This window comes from Lissotriton vulgaris, chromosome 1_1 (assembly GCF_964263255.1).
Source record: "Lissotriton vulgaris chromosome 1_1, aLisVul1.2, whole genome shotgun sequence".
Lineage (NCBI taxonomy): Eukaryota > Metazoa > Chordata > Amphibia > Caudata > Salamandridae > Lissotriton > Lissotriton vulgaris.
In genome coordinates, this window is record NC_141685.1 from 2,104,043,221 (window position 1) to 2,104,060,694 (window position 17,474).

Consider the following 17,474-nt stretch of genomic DNA (forward strand, 5'->3'; position numbering starts at 1 on the left):
AACTGAAAAGGCAATGGGTGCGCCAAGTTGTATTTTTACCTGCTTCCAACAAAAAAGGGGGTGTTGCTATATTGTTTCATAAAGCTTTATCAATACACATACTATCTACTCAAAATTATGATGATGGTCGTTGGGTAATGGCTAAGATTGTGATCCAGACTAAGGGCCCGATGTAGGTCTGTTGGTAACGGCCGAAAATCGGTATTTTCGGCCGTTACCGACCGGTATTCAAGAATTGGCATGTAGGGGCACAATTTTACAGAATCAGTAAATTTACCGATTCGGTAAATTTACCGATTCTGTAAAATACAGAATCGGTATTTTTACCGATTCGGTAAATCTCAGATGTAGGTGGGACTCTTCTGAGTCCCAAAGGCCCTACAAAATCGGTATTTTACCACACAATCCTATTGTGTGGTAAAATACCGAATTCAGGTGTGCATGCACATGTGTGCATGCACACCTAGCCATGTGACAGACAGACATGCCCTTAGGGCATGTCTGTGTGCCACATGGCGCACATGCCTATTTGAGGGGTGCCAGAGGGTGTCAAAGTGACACCCCCTGAACCATTGCAAAATTCGGTATTTACCGATTCTGTAAATACAGAATCGGTATTTCCCATTGATTCCTATGGGCTTCAAAGCCCATAGGAATCAATGGGAAATACCGATTCTGTATTTACAGAATCGGTAAATACCGATTGTTACAGATTCGGTATTTCCACATCTGGAAATACCTACATATCCACCCTTTAGATTTACCGATTTTTAATTACCGAATCGGTAAAATTCAGTAATTAAAAATCGGTAAATCTAACCCTTTCGCTGCAGGGCTATTTCGCCGCAGCGCTAAAGGGGCCGCATGCTGGTGACAGAACCGCTCCGTCACCAGCTACAGTTGAGCTGTGCTGGTGATGGAGCGGTTCCGTCATGACCCGCCCCGCTCATTAAGACTGCCGCGCAGGCGCGAAATCAGCGCCGCGCAGGCGCGGCGGCCGGGCCATGACGGAACCGCTCCGTCATCAGCACAGCTCAACTGTAGCTGATGACGGAGCGGTTCCGTCATCAGCAGGGGAGGGGCTAATTTACCTACATCTGGCCCCAAGACATTAGTTTTATTGAACATCTATGGTCCTGTCCGACCCGACCCCAAATTTTGGAATGATATTAAAATTCGTCTTTCCTCAATTGAATTCCCCAATATCGTTGTTGCAGGTGATTTTAACCAATGGCTAGATCCTTTTTCTGACAGACTATCCTCATGCAAATTTCAACCAGACAAATCCCATAAATCTTTTCAATCTGCCATTACCTCTTGTCTGTTATATGATGTTTGGAAAACTTGTAACCCTGACTTACTTGAATACACAACTTTTTCAAATGTGCATTACACCCGTTCTAGGATTGATTACATCTTGGTTAGTAAGTCATTACTTCCTTCTATTCAAAAGTCTGAAATTGGTTCCATTTTTGTTTCAGACCATGCACCTGTCTATGCCACGCTAGATTTTTCCCTTACTTCTTCTAAATTTAGTTGCTGGAAACTCAATACTTTTCTCTTATCTGATAATATTTTTATAAAAGATGTCACTATTTTTATTAATGAGTTTTTTACTTTTAACAACCCGTTGGACACTTCTGTCCCTAATTACTGGGATGCTTTTAAGGCTGCACTCCGTGCCTTCACTATTTCATATGTCTCTAAAAAAAAGAAACTAAATTGAACCAAATAAGAAAATCAATTGCAGAAAATTAAAGGACTAGAGCATACATACTTTACCTCTAAATCCACTGATGCCCTTCATGATTTAATTACGGCAAAAACTGAGCTAAATAAAATAGTCTCTATTGAAGCATGTAATATTTTGCTCAAGATTAAATCCAAATACCATGGTGGTAAATAAAGCAGGGAAAATGCTAGCAAATTACTTAAAAGTCAAATCTGAACGTAAAACTATTGGCCCTATTCTAAATTAATCTACTATTAAACTAGTCTCATCAGATGAAGATATTGCAGAGGTTTTCCATGAATATTATCAATCTCTTTATACAGATGATACTCATCCTTCTGACCAGAATTTAAATTCTTTTTTTGCTGGTCTTCCCTCACCACCATTGCTCCCTGATGAATTTGAACAATTAGAGAAATATTTTACTCTTTCGGAAGTGGTTAAGGTGATTAATTCCCTGAAAAAATCAACGGCACCAGGCCAGGATGGTTTGCCTGTTGAATTTTACTCTACCGTTAACCCAATTTTTGCCCATAAACTATTACAACTTTTTAATTCTTTTATTGCTGATGTCAGAGCCTCTGGGTCTTTTATGGATGCATTAATTGTCATTATTCCTAAACCTGATAAGGATCATTCCCATTGCAAAAATTACCGTCCTATATCACTGATTAATTATGATTGTAAAATTTTTGCTAAAATTCTTGCGTCCCGACTTGATCCCATCATCCCCCTTTTGATCAAAACTGACCAAGTTGGGTTCGTGAAGGGTAGATTAGCCTCTGATAATGCTCGTATGTTTTCTAATATTATTTTCCATGTCAAAAAATGTAAAGTTCCTCTTGCAGCCCTATCCTTAGATGCTGAGAAAGCATTTGATCGTATCAATTGACAATTTATGCTTCAAACTCTCCATTGGTTTGGTTTTGGTCCCTCTTTTATTTCTCTTATCAAACTTTTATACTTCTCTCCCCGAGCCAGTATTTTTGTTAATAACCAATTTTCAAGGGTTTTTTCCTTATCTAGAGGTACAAGACAAGGTTGCCCTCTTTCCCCTAAATTATTTATCCTCTGCCTTGAACCATTTTTAGAGCGTATTTGAACCAACACTCAGATTACTGGCTTTAAGCTTTCCTCAGTGGAAACTAAAATATCTGCTTCTGCAGATGACATATTGATTTATATGGCCAACCCGGTTGACTCTCTTCCTCTGGATGAGGTTCAACTATACTCCTCCATTTCTGGTTATAAACTTAACTTATCTAAAATGGAGGTTTTACCCTTAAATTCTATTTGTTATCAATATATGTTTAACACTACTGATTTTGCTTGGTGTCCCTCCAAAATTAAATACCTTGGTATTTGGTTTTCCTCGTCTCTAGCTGATACGCTCAAATTTAATTTTAACGCCCTATTAAAGGAACTTTAATCTCTCCTCCAAATTTGGTCCCCCTTATATCTTTCTTGGTGGGGTATATTGGATACTATAAAAATTATGATTACCCCTCATGTATTATACACTATGTCTATGCTCTCTATTAAAATTCCTAATGTATATTTTTCTCGAGTAAATTCCATTTGTACTAAATTCTTGTGGAATGATAAACACCCACACATTGCTTTAAGCAAACTAATTCGACCTAAAAATTAAGGTGGTGTTTGCTTTCCTAATTTTAAAACTTACCACTCAGCTTTTTTGATTAAATAATCCTTTTCTTTAGCTTATGATTTCTCGGAAATTCCTGTTCCCAGATGGATTGTTTTCGAACTCTCATTGTTAAAGGATTTTCCTTTTCAACATATTGTTTTTATGTCTAATTGCTCTTTCTTAGCTAAAGTCCCTGTTTTGAAATACTCCCAAACATTGCTTTACAATACATTTTCTAAGGATTTAACTCCTCTTCAATGTTTTTTATCTTCTCTTGTGTGGTACAATACATTTCCTAAATACAAAGGCAAATCTTTTTACTACAAATATTGGAAGGAAAAGGATATCTTGTTTGTCCATCAATTTCTCTCCAATTACTCTGTCATTCCCTTTCATGAGTTACAAATTAGTTATCAATTACCTGACTCCTTCCGTAATGAATATATCATCATCACTACTGCCATTCAATCTCATGTATACACATTCCCACTCCCACCTACCTCACCGCCTCTCACTCCCTCCACTCCTTTGTATCCTTTATTTTCGACTAAAAAGACCTAAAGCTGCTCTTGTATATAAATTGCTAATATCGAATGCTACTGTTCGTTCTAAGTCAACTATTGAGAATGCTTGGGAAACTGACCTGTCCATTTCCCTTTCTGTTATTACTTGGGATAAATTATGGTCCAAGTTGTTTAAAGTTTCTGCTGCCGCCCGTATAACTCAATCTTTGTTTTTCATTTATCATAGAGCTATTATTACCCCTGTTAGTATATGTAAGATCTTCCCAACTTCTTCTCCACTTTGTTGGTCATGTTCTAACGAAACGGGCACACTTAAGCATCAATTATACGAATGTTCTTCTGTTTTATCTTTTTGGAATTCTGTTTGGAATGTTTGCATGCCAATGTTCAATTTCACCACTACTTTATCACTATTGAATGTCTTTTTAGGATCTTTATCACCTGATATAGACATTGTACCCTCTACTTCACGATTGTTTGATCTTTTTATTGCTTTAGCCTTTAAAGTAATCTTATAGTCTTGGAAGGATAACTCTACATTGTCTGTATTTACTTGGTGGAATTTTATTTGTGATGAACACAGGATTGCTGCTGCTTCCTCTTCTTCTGTTTCTCAAAAAATAAATCTGATCTCCTCTGGCTTCCCTTTACTTCATACCTTTCTTCTAAACCTCCTTTATGTTAATTCTCTTTCTTTCTTTTTTTGCAAATATTCACTTTATATATGATTTGGATATCTTTCCCTTTCCTCTCTTTTCCTTTTCTTCCTTCCTCTTCCTTCTCCTTTTTCCTTTTCTATCTTCCTATGCCTTTCTTTCTCTTCCTTCTAATTATATACTTTTCATATGTAATATGCCCGATGTTTTATTATATTTAACCCCTTGCGTGCGGGGCGTATTCCCCGCCTGTGCTGACTCCGCCTTGCGCGAGCGGAGTCATGGCGGAACGGTTCCGTCATCAGCACAGCTCAACCGATGCTGATGACGGAACCGTTCTGTCATCAGCATGGATGGGGTTAAGTTAAACAAATGTTTTCATATGGCTTCTGTATTGTATTTGCAAAATCCTAATAAATCTTTCTTAAACAAAAAAAAGCTTAGAGTATCACATAAATTATGCACAAAAGTAGGCAGGGAACCATAGGTAGTGCCCAAGTTTTAGGTGGAGAGCATTTACTTTATATGGAACACTCTACAACACCCCTGACGCACTAAATCTGGTCACTTTAAATGTTGGTTTTTCTACCATAGTGTTTACACATACGGTTAACACAGAGCCTTTCATGCCAAACTTGAATGTGACAAAGCTGTTAGCACAGCAGAGGCACGTATGCAGGGCAGAGTTTTGGCAGCAGGAGGGGCGGCAGTTCCAGTGCGCACATAGGCATTGATTCTTGGTTTTGCTCTGACCGGGCAGCTTGCATCCTGCAGCTTGCCTTTCTTTCTAAAATCTGAGTTGAATCCGGGTTAAGACTCGGGCATGGAACTGTAAAGCTGTGATGGCACTTTACATTCTAAGTCTGAGTCTAATCAGGCACTCTGGTTCTCTCTGGTGTTCCTAGTATACTTGGGCCTTGGACCTTTGTTCTCTTCTGTAGGCAGCTGTGATAAACCTGGTCCCCCCTGGCGTCTCTCCCCCATGATAGCCGAAGGAGTAGAGTGGTAAGGGGAACAGCGGATGGCCGGGGAGGGTTGCTGCTCAGGGTAGTGGTTGTGTTCAGGTGGTCTGGCTATGTGGTGTGGTAAGCGCAATATTGCTTTTGCCTCTGGAAGCTTTGTGACTCTCGACTCCTGATTCGTGAAACACAGTCAATAAACTTTATTTCGATTCAAAAATAGAATGATAAAAGTATAAACAGATTAAAAGAAACATTACACATTACACAAATAATTTAAAAGGACCATACAGTTATGTTGACATCCATAAACATATTATATATCCATAAATTTGATTTGCAATACATTTAGGATACATGTCGGTTAAAAGGTCACATATATTAAAAAGAGAGATTTTATAAAGTGCATGTGCAATCCATAGGGATATCAATCTACACACTGATTTCATGGATATAGATATGCAATGTGTTGAGGCGAAACCTAGTCAAATAAAAGCGCCATTGGATATGCGCAATATATGAAAGGTAAGGCTGCTGCTGCAACCTTCCCCTATCATGTACCACACTCTCGCTATTTCTCAACATCCCTAACCTGGTGCGATAGGCCTCTTTAATTATTAACTTGGTCTCCCTACCAACAGTTTCGGGATTTAAGTAAATATGACCCAAGCCTATCTTATGAAAGGTTTCCCTAATATATAACAACCAAGGGATCTTCACAGAATACTCAAGCTCGAGGCAATCTTGCAATATTTCCTTTGTCAGTTTCCATTCTTCAGAACTCCAAACCTTGCTCCAGAGCAGCAAGGGGGAGACATGGATAATGTCAATCACAAAATCAAGACCCACCTCAGTATGGCAGAAGATGTTTGAGGTACCAGATGGGACAGATAAGAGGCGCTTTATAAACTTATTTTCCATGATCTGGATTTTATTACAGGATTGTGTACCCCACACGCCCGCGCCGTATGTTGCAACGGGAATGCATTTTGCTTTATATAAGGATTTTAGTTCTGCAACCGGCTTCTGATCCAATTTACTTGAGAAGCGGAAAAGGGCCTCTATGGATTGGGTAGCCTTTTGCACACGGGCTGATATCCCAACTCAAGGTTTTATTGAATAAATTCCCCAGGTAATTAAAATGATCAACTTTCACAATAATTAAGTCCTTCACCATAAGCCTGCAAGATTTTACCCCTATTGGGCCGCAGACCATGGTGAAGGACTTTGTGAAATTGACCCTTAGATCTAATCCTTGCATAAAAGTTTCAAAAGCATTCAAACAAGTTTGCATGCTGTTGGCAGTTAGGGTCTTTAGCACCGTGTCATCTGCATAAGATAACATTGGTATCCGTTTACCGTTAACCTGGGGAAAATCTACACAACTTTCCAACAGAAAGGCTTCCAGACCATTGGTGTACACCAGGAACAGAAAGGGGGCCAGTATACACCCCTGGCGGACACCTTCAGTCGAAGGAATGGACTTTGTCTTCTTCCCAGCAGGGCCAAATCGGATCCTTACTGTTGTAGCAGCATGCAGTCTGTGGAGGAGGGTGACCAACGATTCTTAAAACCCCATGGACTCCATCATTTGCCACAATTTATTTCTACATACAGTGTCAAAGGCACTGGATAAGTCCATGAAGGCCAAGTGGATACAACCACGCTTAGCCCTCATGTACTTACCCATGATTAGAGCCAAATTTAGGCACTGCTTGTGGTTCCTTTTCCCCGCCTAAACCCGTATTGGGAATCCACAATAATACCTGTTGACTCAGCCCAGGTTTCCAAGCGAGCCAAAATCACCCTACCCATCACTTTACAAGACGCATCTATTAATGATATTGGTCTGTAACAACAGAGGTCGCATTTGTTGCCCTTTTTAAGTATCGGAACCACTACCGCCTCTTGCCAGGAAGTCGGAATGCGTCCTACCACAACTGCTTTGAACAAGAGTAATAGGAGTGGTGCCCACACCTCTATATTATGTTTAAAGAGGTCCAAAGGGACCGAGTCCGGCCCTGGGGCCTTTAATGGAGTGCCTTTTCTTAATGAGGCCTCAACCTCTGAAAGGGTCAAGGAGAGGCTACGCGTATTTGCTGACTCCAAACTGAAATCATAGAACCCCTCATTACCAATAGGCAGGGGCGCCCCTTTTGGATTAAAAATTTCCCATAATGTACTTCCAGGTGCCCCCTGGGATATGGACCATCATGTTATCCTTTTCTTCGCTTCTTAAAAAAGGACGATTTATTACCTCCCAAAAGAGTCGGCTGTCCTTTAGTTCTGAGGCTTTTCCTAAATCATCCTATGCCTTTTTCTTTAAATCTGATTTACGCTTAATAATAGCATCTCTGTACATTTTCCTTGACCTTCTAACTAACTCCCTATCCCGTGGAACTTGGTGTAATGCCTTCATTAGTCTAGATTGTGCTCTAGAACATTCTGCATCAAACCATTTACAAGCATTTCCTTTTTTCCCTCCCACAGTTTTTAGGAGGTAAGGGGCCACATTACCCAGAAGAGCCTCCAAGTTCCTAATTATTAGATCCGGCTCATTAGAGGGGGTTAAGCAAGCATCTATCCTTTGTTTGTTTGTTTTAAAAATCTAAGCCTCTAGATGACTTGCATCTACCTTATCCCACTTTAAGGTGACCCCCTGGTTCTGACTAAATTTGATTGGGTGGGCCACAGTCTGAGCTCTCTTAAAAACAGGACACAGACTCAGAATTAGGGGGTTATGATCACTAGCTGGATTTGCCTCAATCTGAAAATCATTGATAAAATGAATATAATTTCTAGAGACAAGAGCAAAATCAATTACGCTCATCTGACCTCCTGTATCATGGAAAGTAGGTATACTCAAAAATCTTGAAAAGTTGGACATATCCAGGGCACAAAGGTCATTAATCGTTATGATATTATTTAAAGCCTCTCCTTGTTTTGAATGCTTAAAATGTGCCAAAGGCTGCTCGCTTAGATCTACAGGACCACAGACTCTGGAACCACTAAATTTACACAAACTACAATTAAAATCTCCCATCCACATAATAAAAAGAGGAAATACAGTATTGGTTACTTTAACAATCTCATCCTGTAATTTTTCAATAACCACTGTAACATGGGTATCGAATATGTTATAACACCAATTAATTAAAGGCAAAGGCACTAAGAATAAGTCCTTAATCATAAACAGTTGGTACCAGGGAGATTCCACCAGTGTGACAGTTTTTATCATATTATTATTTTATTTTATTTTTTATTTATTTTAAACATTTCTAAAGCGCAACATATACCTGTGGGTGTCTCGGCGCTGCGACTTAAGCTGACGATCTCATGTTAATCATGGTGTTTACCTTGAGAAAAGTTGTACTGGACGGTTATTGGTCAAATAGCCATGTTTTTACAAGTTTTCTGAATTGAATTAGTGAAGGTGCCGATTTTAATTCCATTGGAATCGTGTTCCAAAGTTTGGCTGCGGAGTTAATAAAGCATCGATCGCCCCATTTAACGGTTCTAGTTCGTGGCACAACCAGAAGAAGTCTCTGTTCCGATCGAAGAGATCTTTTCGGGAGGTAGTGACATAATTTCTGTTTAAGAAACGCTGGGCCCTGGCCCTTGAGAGCTTTATAGGTGAGACACAGGGTCTTGAATCTGATGCGATTCCTCACCGTTAACCAGTGGAGGTTTCTTATTGCCTGTTTGGTAGACTGAAATCTGGGGATGCCTGCTAGCAGCCTTGCCGCAGCATTTTGAATAAGCTGCAGTTTGGCCACCACCTTTGCCTGCGCGTTTACAAAGAGTCCATTACAGTAGTCAAGGGACGAGAGTACTAAGGAAGTCACCACTGTTTTCCTTGTACTTTCGGGTAAAAATGGCAGGATTTTTCTGATAATCTTAAGCTTGTAGAAAGCAGAGGACGCTACCTGGTTGGCATGGTTAGCGAAACTGAGGTTGTCGGCAAAGACAATTCCCAGATTCCTAACTTTGTGTACCGGCTCTGGGGGGGCTCCAAGCGAAGTTGGCCACCATTTATTGGACCAATGTGGGGATAATTTTCCGAAGATCATTACCTCCGTTTTATCTGAATTGAGGCGCAAGCAGTTCTCGGCCATCCAATCCTTAATAGCTATCATGCCTTCCTGGAAGCTGGCAGATACTTCTTCACCATCGTTCTTGATCGCGATCACCAGTTGGGTGTCGTCGGCGTAAGATGTAAGGCTCATCCGGTAGTTCTTAATTACCCTAGCTAAGTCCGACACATAGACGTTAAAAAGTGTCGGACTTAGGGATGAGCCTTGTGGAACGCCACATGGGAGGGCGAGCTCGGTGGATTGAAATACGCCCAAAGTCACTGCCTGCGTCCTGTTCGACAGGAAAGAGGCTAGGAGCTCTTTGGCCAGTGAGCAGATGCCCATCTCTTCGACACGGTCAATCAGAACCGTATGATTGACCGTGTCGAAGGCCGCCGAGAGATCCAGTAGGACCAATATCGCTGTTCCTCCTTGGTCTCTGATGGTTCTTATATCATCGGCAGCCTTTATGAGAGCGGTCTCAGTTCCATCGAGTTTGTGAAATCCGAACTGGGACTCGTCCAGGAGATTGTTCTGTTCAATATACTCGGCCAATTGGCTGTTCATAGCTCTTTCCACAATTTTGGCCAGAAAAGGCAGGCTGGCGATGGGTCTGTAATTTTTAAGGATTGTTTTCTCTAATCCGCTCTTTTTAAGGAGGGGTTTCAGTAGTGTGTTTTTTAACTTGTCTGGGAAGATGCCAGAATGGAACATGGCGTTACAGATTGGAGTGATAACTTCACTAACCAAGTCAATTATTGGAGAGAGAATTTTGGGGGGGCAAGGATCTAAGGAAGAGCCGGTTTTTACCTGTCTCATGATATCTATTATCTTTTCCTTCGTCACGTCCCTGAATTTAGGAAATGAGCAATCCAGGATTTTTTTTGGTTGTTTTAGTTGCTTATTGGTATTAGGTGCAGTCACCGAAAATTCAGAATAGATGTCATTGACTTTTGAGTAAAAGAAGCTTGCCAAATTGTTGCAAAATTCCTGTGTTTGGGGGGGACTCAAATCTGGCACTTTTCCTGACAGAGTCTTGACTACTTCAAACAGTTGTCGGCTTGAATTTTTCGACTTTTCAATTTGTTGCTCAAAATATTTCTTTTTTTCCTCCTGAATCATGTTTTTGTAAGTGGCTAATTCATTTTTATACTTGGTTTTACTCATGTTGTCATAAGTTTTTCGCCATGTTCTTTCCTCATATCTACAGATCTGTTTTTGTTTTCTAAGGATCTCTGAATACCACGGTGCAGATGGCACTTGTCTATTTTTCGAAATAGTTTTTAGTGGGGCGTGTTTTTCCACTGCATTGCCTACCCAGTTAAGAAACTGATCTACTGCTTCAGTAGGATTAGGCTGGATTTCCGGGCGAGTATTGGTCAGAGACTTTCTGAAGGTATCATAGTCGATGTCCTTCCACACTTCCATTATGCTTTACAGAAATAGCTGTCATAAGACCACCCTTGGCTCTTCCAGCGTGTGAGGGTTCGGCACAAACATTGAAAATTTGGTAACCATCCAGGCCAGGGTCCCCTATGCTCCAAGTCTCCTGGAGGCAGATTATATCGAAACATTTGACAAATTTTAACCATACCAGGTCCTCTAACCTCCGTGAAAGACCAGCTATATTCCATGAGATCAGGCGGAAAGGGTAACCCTCAGCCAGGTTATCTACTTCCCCAGGGGTATTGTTACTTTCAACTGGGTCACATCACTCACGCTCGGAATTGCTACTATTGAGTTAGTATCTGCAACCAATGGAACCGATTCTACCTGTCTAGTATTAACTCTCCCACCCTGTGGTGAAATGCGGTCAACATGTGCCCGACCACTATTCAAAGGACCCTTTGACGTTGGTGGTCAATCAACCATCTCCAGACAGCTATACCTGTTCATAGTTGGGATTCCTCTCCAAATATCCCTGTAGACTGGCTCCCTGGTAGGATATCTGGTAGGATTACTTCCCCAGTCTTCCCACTCTCTTCCTAGGTCTCGGTGGCCTACTCTATGCCAGTTCTCTTCATGGACTAAATCATTACGGGTCACAGGGGGAAAGAAAAAAGAGAGTCGTTTTGTGTCTATGCCATCGTTGTTATCTTGGGTTCCCCATGAACAGATGTGATATACCGTGCGTGGATCCTCAAAATTGACTAGAACGCAGTCACTCTGAGTTGATTTCCTTCCATGCCCCACCCAGGGAGCCCTGCGAACCATTAGGATCTTACTCGACCAGTAGAGTGGTAATGGCCGGTTCCTATTAAGCCAATATTGGACCTTGTTCTTTAATGCCCAGGTAGGTTCCTCTATAGGGTTTAGCAACTCCGGAACGCCAGTCATCACCACCACAAAGGGACTAGCCTCGGGGGGAGATTAACGGCGAGTCTACTATTGGGGGCTCCCATATGAGAATCCCTATTGACATCTGTATCAGGTACTTTGGGGGTATTACTAACCATCCTGACCTGCGCAGTGGATTCTTTGGGGTTATCTGGAGTTTTCTTCTCTGCTGCTGCAGGGGTTTTCGATGTTACATTTAGCCCTGCAGCCGCAGTTTTTGTTACTTGTAGGCCCGCTAACTTATCAGAAATTTGTTTATTTCCGCCAGTCTTTGGTATCCCAGGAGTTAATGGGTTTTTTCTTTTTGAGAGAGTAATTAATTCAGCTAACTGTTTTTCAACATGCTGTAGTCTGGATTCTATCGGGGAAAAGTAAGATTTAAATAACTCTCCCATTTTTATTAAAAGTTGATTATCTACCACTTTATCGTTTTCTCCCCCTACCGTATTAATCAATGCCTCAGTGCTTTCATTTCCCAAGAACTCGCTTGTTACAGGATTTAGTGGCTCAATATTCCTGTTTTTCCCCTTTCTGTGTAGTTTGGTTTGAATTCTCCCCCTGGTTTTTGGGTAGCTCATGTGTATTTTTTTGTTTGTCCCTTTTTTCCTTACAGCGCCCTCCCTCTTTCCCCTCAGTTGTCTTGTCAGCTCTGGTGTAGTGAGCATGGTTAAATCTGGGTTTTTTCCAGTTCCAGACTTATTTGGGAGTCAGACAGAAGTTTTGATGCTGATAAGTCCACCACATATGGTAGGCTATGCACATCAGCACAGACTTCTATCGGGGGGGCTTCCTGACCTGCTCAGGGGTTCTGACGGTCGCAAAGTGGCCCAAGGAAGATCTTTTTGCCAAAGCCAAAGCTAGGTCTTGGGACACTCTACGTTCCAGGTCGGAAATACCTTGATCTATGAAGGAATTCGCCCTTATGAGAAAGTTGTCTATGGGGCCTATTATCTGAGCCTCTTTTGCAGCTGTTTTGCTCCCACTTCCTGGTGTAGTCATGATACTAGGGTAATCACAATATGCAATCCCAAATTAACACTTGTATTCAAGAACAAACTCAATCTATATCAATAGAGGAGTGGAGCATACATACTGTTCGTTAATGAAATGTATAGTGGACAGGCTTAGAGAGGGGGCCCGGTCCGGTCTTACACGGTCTCTAACGGGCTTAAACGGGCCCGCCCTTGGCCCGGGCTTCGCCCGTACTTGTCCCGCGCGCGTGGATATGGGCGTTGCTAAAGTAGGTAGGAGGAGGATACGGGAAGAGACCCCAGCTGTGGCCAATGATGTCACGCAAGGCTCGCTGGTCCTCGGAGTCCCGGTTGTTGCTCCCAAAATACTCTGCCCCTAAATCGGTGAGAGTCCTTTGTTCAGTCTCCGTTGGTCCGTGGTCAGGGAGAAAGAGAGTTTGCCAAGTGTCCACGCCTTCGAGCGGCTCCCGTGAAGCGGGGGCCGCGAGGCGTTATGTAGAGGAGGGAGGAGGGTACGGGAAGAGACCCCAGCTGTGGCCAATGATGTCACGCGAGGCCCGCTGGTCCTCGCAGTCCCGGCTGTTGCTCCCAAAATACTCTGCCCCTAAATCAGTGAGAGTCCTTTGTTCAGTCTCTGTTGGTCCGTGGTCATGGAGAAAGAGAGTTTGCCAAGTGTCCACGCCTTCGAGTGGCTCCTGCTAAGCGGGGGCCGCGAGGCGTTATGTAGAGGAGGGAGGAGGGTACGGGAAGAGACCCCAGCTGTGGCCAATGATGTCACGCGAGGCCCGCTGGTCCTCGCAGTCCCGGCTGTTGCTCCCAAAATACTCTTCCCCTAAATCGGTGAGAGTCCTTTGTTCAGCCTCCGTTGGTCCGTGGTCAGGGAGAAAGAGAGTTTTCCAAGTGTCCACGCCTTAGTGCGGCACCCGCGAAGCGGGGGCTGCTAGGCGTTATGTAGAGGAGGGAGGAGGGTACGCGAAGAGACACCAGCTGTGGCCAATGATGTCACGCGAGGCCTGCTGGTCCTCGCAGTCCCAGCTGTTGCTCCCAAAATACTCTGCCCCTAATTCGGTGAGAGTCCTTTGTTCAACCTCCGTTGGTCCGTAGTCAGGGAGAAAGACAAATAATGTTTTTCAATCTTCTTTTTGCCATTAGATGCTTCCTCCCTCAATAACAAAGTCAGAATCAACCTAACTGTGATCCAGGTTTTAGTGCAACTTGGTCTTACATTGTACTCTGTTGGACATTGGGCACTGGAGGGTTACTGTTGATATCATGTCCATTGTGCCCTAAAGACCAAGTAATCTTTAGCTGCCTGGGAATTTTCAGGCTTCCTTTCTTGATCAATCCCGAATAACAGTTGGTTCATATAAAATGGCCCTTTCTGGGTCACTTTAGTCATGGTAACGTTTTTATATTACAAGGTGGGCAGACAATTGACAATGTCATCCCAAACCGCAATGCCCTTACGCACAAACCACGGAGAGAAAACTAATCTTTGCCCCCTTCTAACTGCTTAAGGTCTTTCTACTTTATGCCCCAACCGTAAACTCGGCATAGACCCAGGTCTTGGAGCCGTGCTCAAGTAACCCTTGAGGATGACAGTAGTGCTGGCGTTTCAGGCATAATGACCTAGGAAATGCAGACAAGTTCCTTTCTCTGCCCACTTTCAAATTCACCACACAATTTTGGTAAAAAACGTCTAAACCAACAAACCTTTCCAGGAACTCTTTATTTGAGAACCAGGTTCTGGATGGAGCCAGAGATTAACACCAGTGGCTTTTGGTTCAGGGATCATTGTTCCACAAAGTCCTAGTGATATAGCTTCTTCAGTTGGGGAATTAGTAGGAAATATTAAATTCTTGGATCTTGCAAGTTTGACCCCTTGTTACTCACCCGCTTGTAAATTGGATCAATTAATTGGGATAGAAGATGACAAACCTATTATTAGTCCCCCTTTACCTCTCATCAAAACGTCTGGGTAAAGGTGGGCCTTGCTGATCGTCTTCACATTGCTCAAATCAGTGGAACGCTACTGTCATAATTGATGCCCCATGCGACTAAGCTATCTTTTTGGAAACCATATGCACATCGGATCTTCGCTTCGCTGAACGGGGGGAACTACTACAGAACTTTCTACGCTTAATATGCTTTCTCTAATGCAAATAATATTTCAGGTTATGTTAAAAGCCTCGGTTTTGTCAACCTTGAAGCAAGTCAAACAAATTGCTTTACTGCGAAAGCATAAAGTGAGGGATAGTTCAGAATACTAAAGAGCCCATCAATGTACCGCTAAACTTAGAATCTACATCCGGCGCTGCCACTTCATCTAAACTACCAAAACCATCTCAGGTAGTAACCAATGTCCAGAATGTCTTAATTTTCCGTCTTCCTTTACTAGTGTATAAAGTAGGAAAAGATATGGAAGAAACAGGCTGCTAGCACAATCAAACTATCTTGGAAGAAAGCAAATAAAACAAACAAAAGAATAGGGTAAAAACAAAATTAGAGCATTTAAAATAATCAGCCAAAAGCCTGTTGAAGACAGGCTCCTTTTTTTGCCTCAAAGTCAAAAGCAATTTTTAACTGACCATCAAGATTAAACAATCATTTAATTTCCAACCTTTCACCTTATGGTAAAAAAGGGAGAAAAGAAACTTACAAGTAGTCTCTCTGTTGGTTTTGTAGACCCTTTGTATGCCTCAACGTCCGCACAAACATTTGGCCACTATGGCCTAGATGTAGGTAATTCTATTTTACCACTTCTTAAATACCGAATTTTACCGATTCGGTATTTAAGAAGTGGTAAAAGAGAGGGGGGGGATGTAGGTATTACAGATTCTGTAAATACTGAATCGTTAAGATTCGGTATTTACCGATTCTGTAAATAGCGATTCGGTAATGCCCATTGATTCCTATGGGCATTGAAGCCCTTAGGAATCAATGGGCATTACCGAATCAATACCGATTCCAGCAAGGGTGCAGGGGGTGTCACTTTGACACCCTCTAGCACCCCAAATACAGGCATGTGTGTCACATGGCATAGGTGTGCATGCACACATGTGCATGCACACCAGGATTCGGTATTTTACCACCCAATTGGATTGGGTGGTAAAATAGCGAATCTGAAAGGCCTTTGAAACTCAGAAGAGTCCCACCTACATCTGGGTTTTACTGAATCGGTAAAATTACCGATTCGGTATTTTACAGAATCAGTAAATTTACCGATTCGGTAAATTTACCGAATTTGTAAAATTATGCCCCTACATCTCAATCACCAAATACCGGTCGGTAACGGCCGAATTCGGCCGTTACGACTGGTATTTGGGCTCCTACATCTGGCCCTTAGTACGTAAAGTTAAACCCCAAAGAAACACCAAATAATAAAAAAAGTTTATTACTAAAGCAAACCCCAATGGTCAAGTCACAAAAAGTACTGACGCGCTTTATTTAAAACCATTGAAAAAGAGCAAAATGAAATTTGAATTTTGACCCCTTAATCGCTCAAGGCCTCTTGCAGCATTTAAAACTATCCCACATCTGAATGAATTATCTTCCATCGATTTGGCACTGTTTGGGTTCAGTACACATAATGGGTACGAAGGTACCCAAGTCAAACTTCAATACAAACTTGAATCGCATATTATTCAGGAAGCCAAGTGAGCATTCTGCGATCACAGAATTAAAATCTTAACGGACCCAGTGAGAATTTTTTAACACGCTCTACTTGCAATCTCCAAGCCTCGTTCCTGAGTAAACGAGGAATGTTAATCAACCAAGTGAGACTTTCACATCTCAAACGTCCACTTCCAAAATGTAATAAGGGAAGCCATTTTGGAGCACATTACCATTTTAGATGGTTGATAACTGTCTCAGGGACATATGTACCTGGGAATTGGCAGAGAGAGGGGTTAGTCTTCCTGGTTTAACGCCTCACTCTGCCACATCAGAAACAAAAGGCTGCACCATACTTACAAGAATATGGTGCAGCCCTGCGTTTCCTGTGCTGGTGCTACACGTGGCAGCCTAGCGCCAACACAGGCACCCTTGACCATAGTGCAAGTGTGTCTGCGTGCAGGGGAAGATTGTTTATGTGCAAGAAGGTCTGCCTTCATGCACATAATCTTAAAATGCCCTTTTGTAACTTCTGTGTGTGCTGCTTAATGCAGCACATATAAAAGTTACAAAACAGTATAAACAATAAGTGGCATTTTGCTGTTTTCATGTGTGCTGCACAATGCAGCACACATGAAAACAGCAAAAACGAGGAGAAATAAAACATTTCTCCTTGTTGCTTAAGGTTTTCCCTGTTCCTAATTCTGGCGCTGCCTCCTATTTACGCCTCCCTTGTAAATAGGAGGCAGCGTCAGAATCAATGGGTGTTGGGGTGGAATGTCCACCCGCAAGGATAAGTTACTTACCTGTAATCCTAGTTCTCTTCCAGGAGTATCCTAATCAAAGTCATAAGCACATCAATATTCCTGCCTATGTGCGGGACCCCGGAAACACATCACATATATGTGAAAAACATATATGTTGCTCTATATAAATAAGTAATAATAAGTAACTTACCCTTC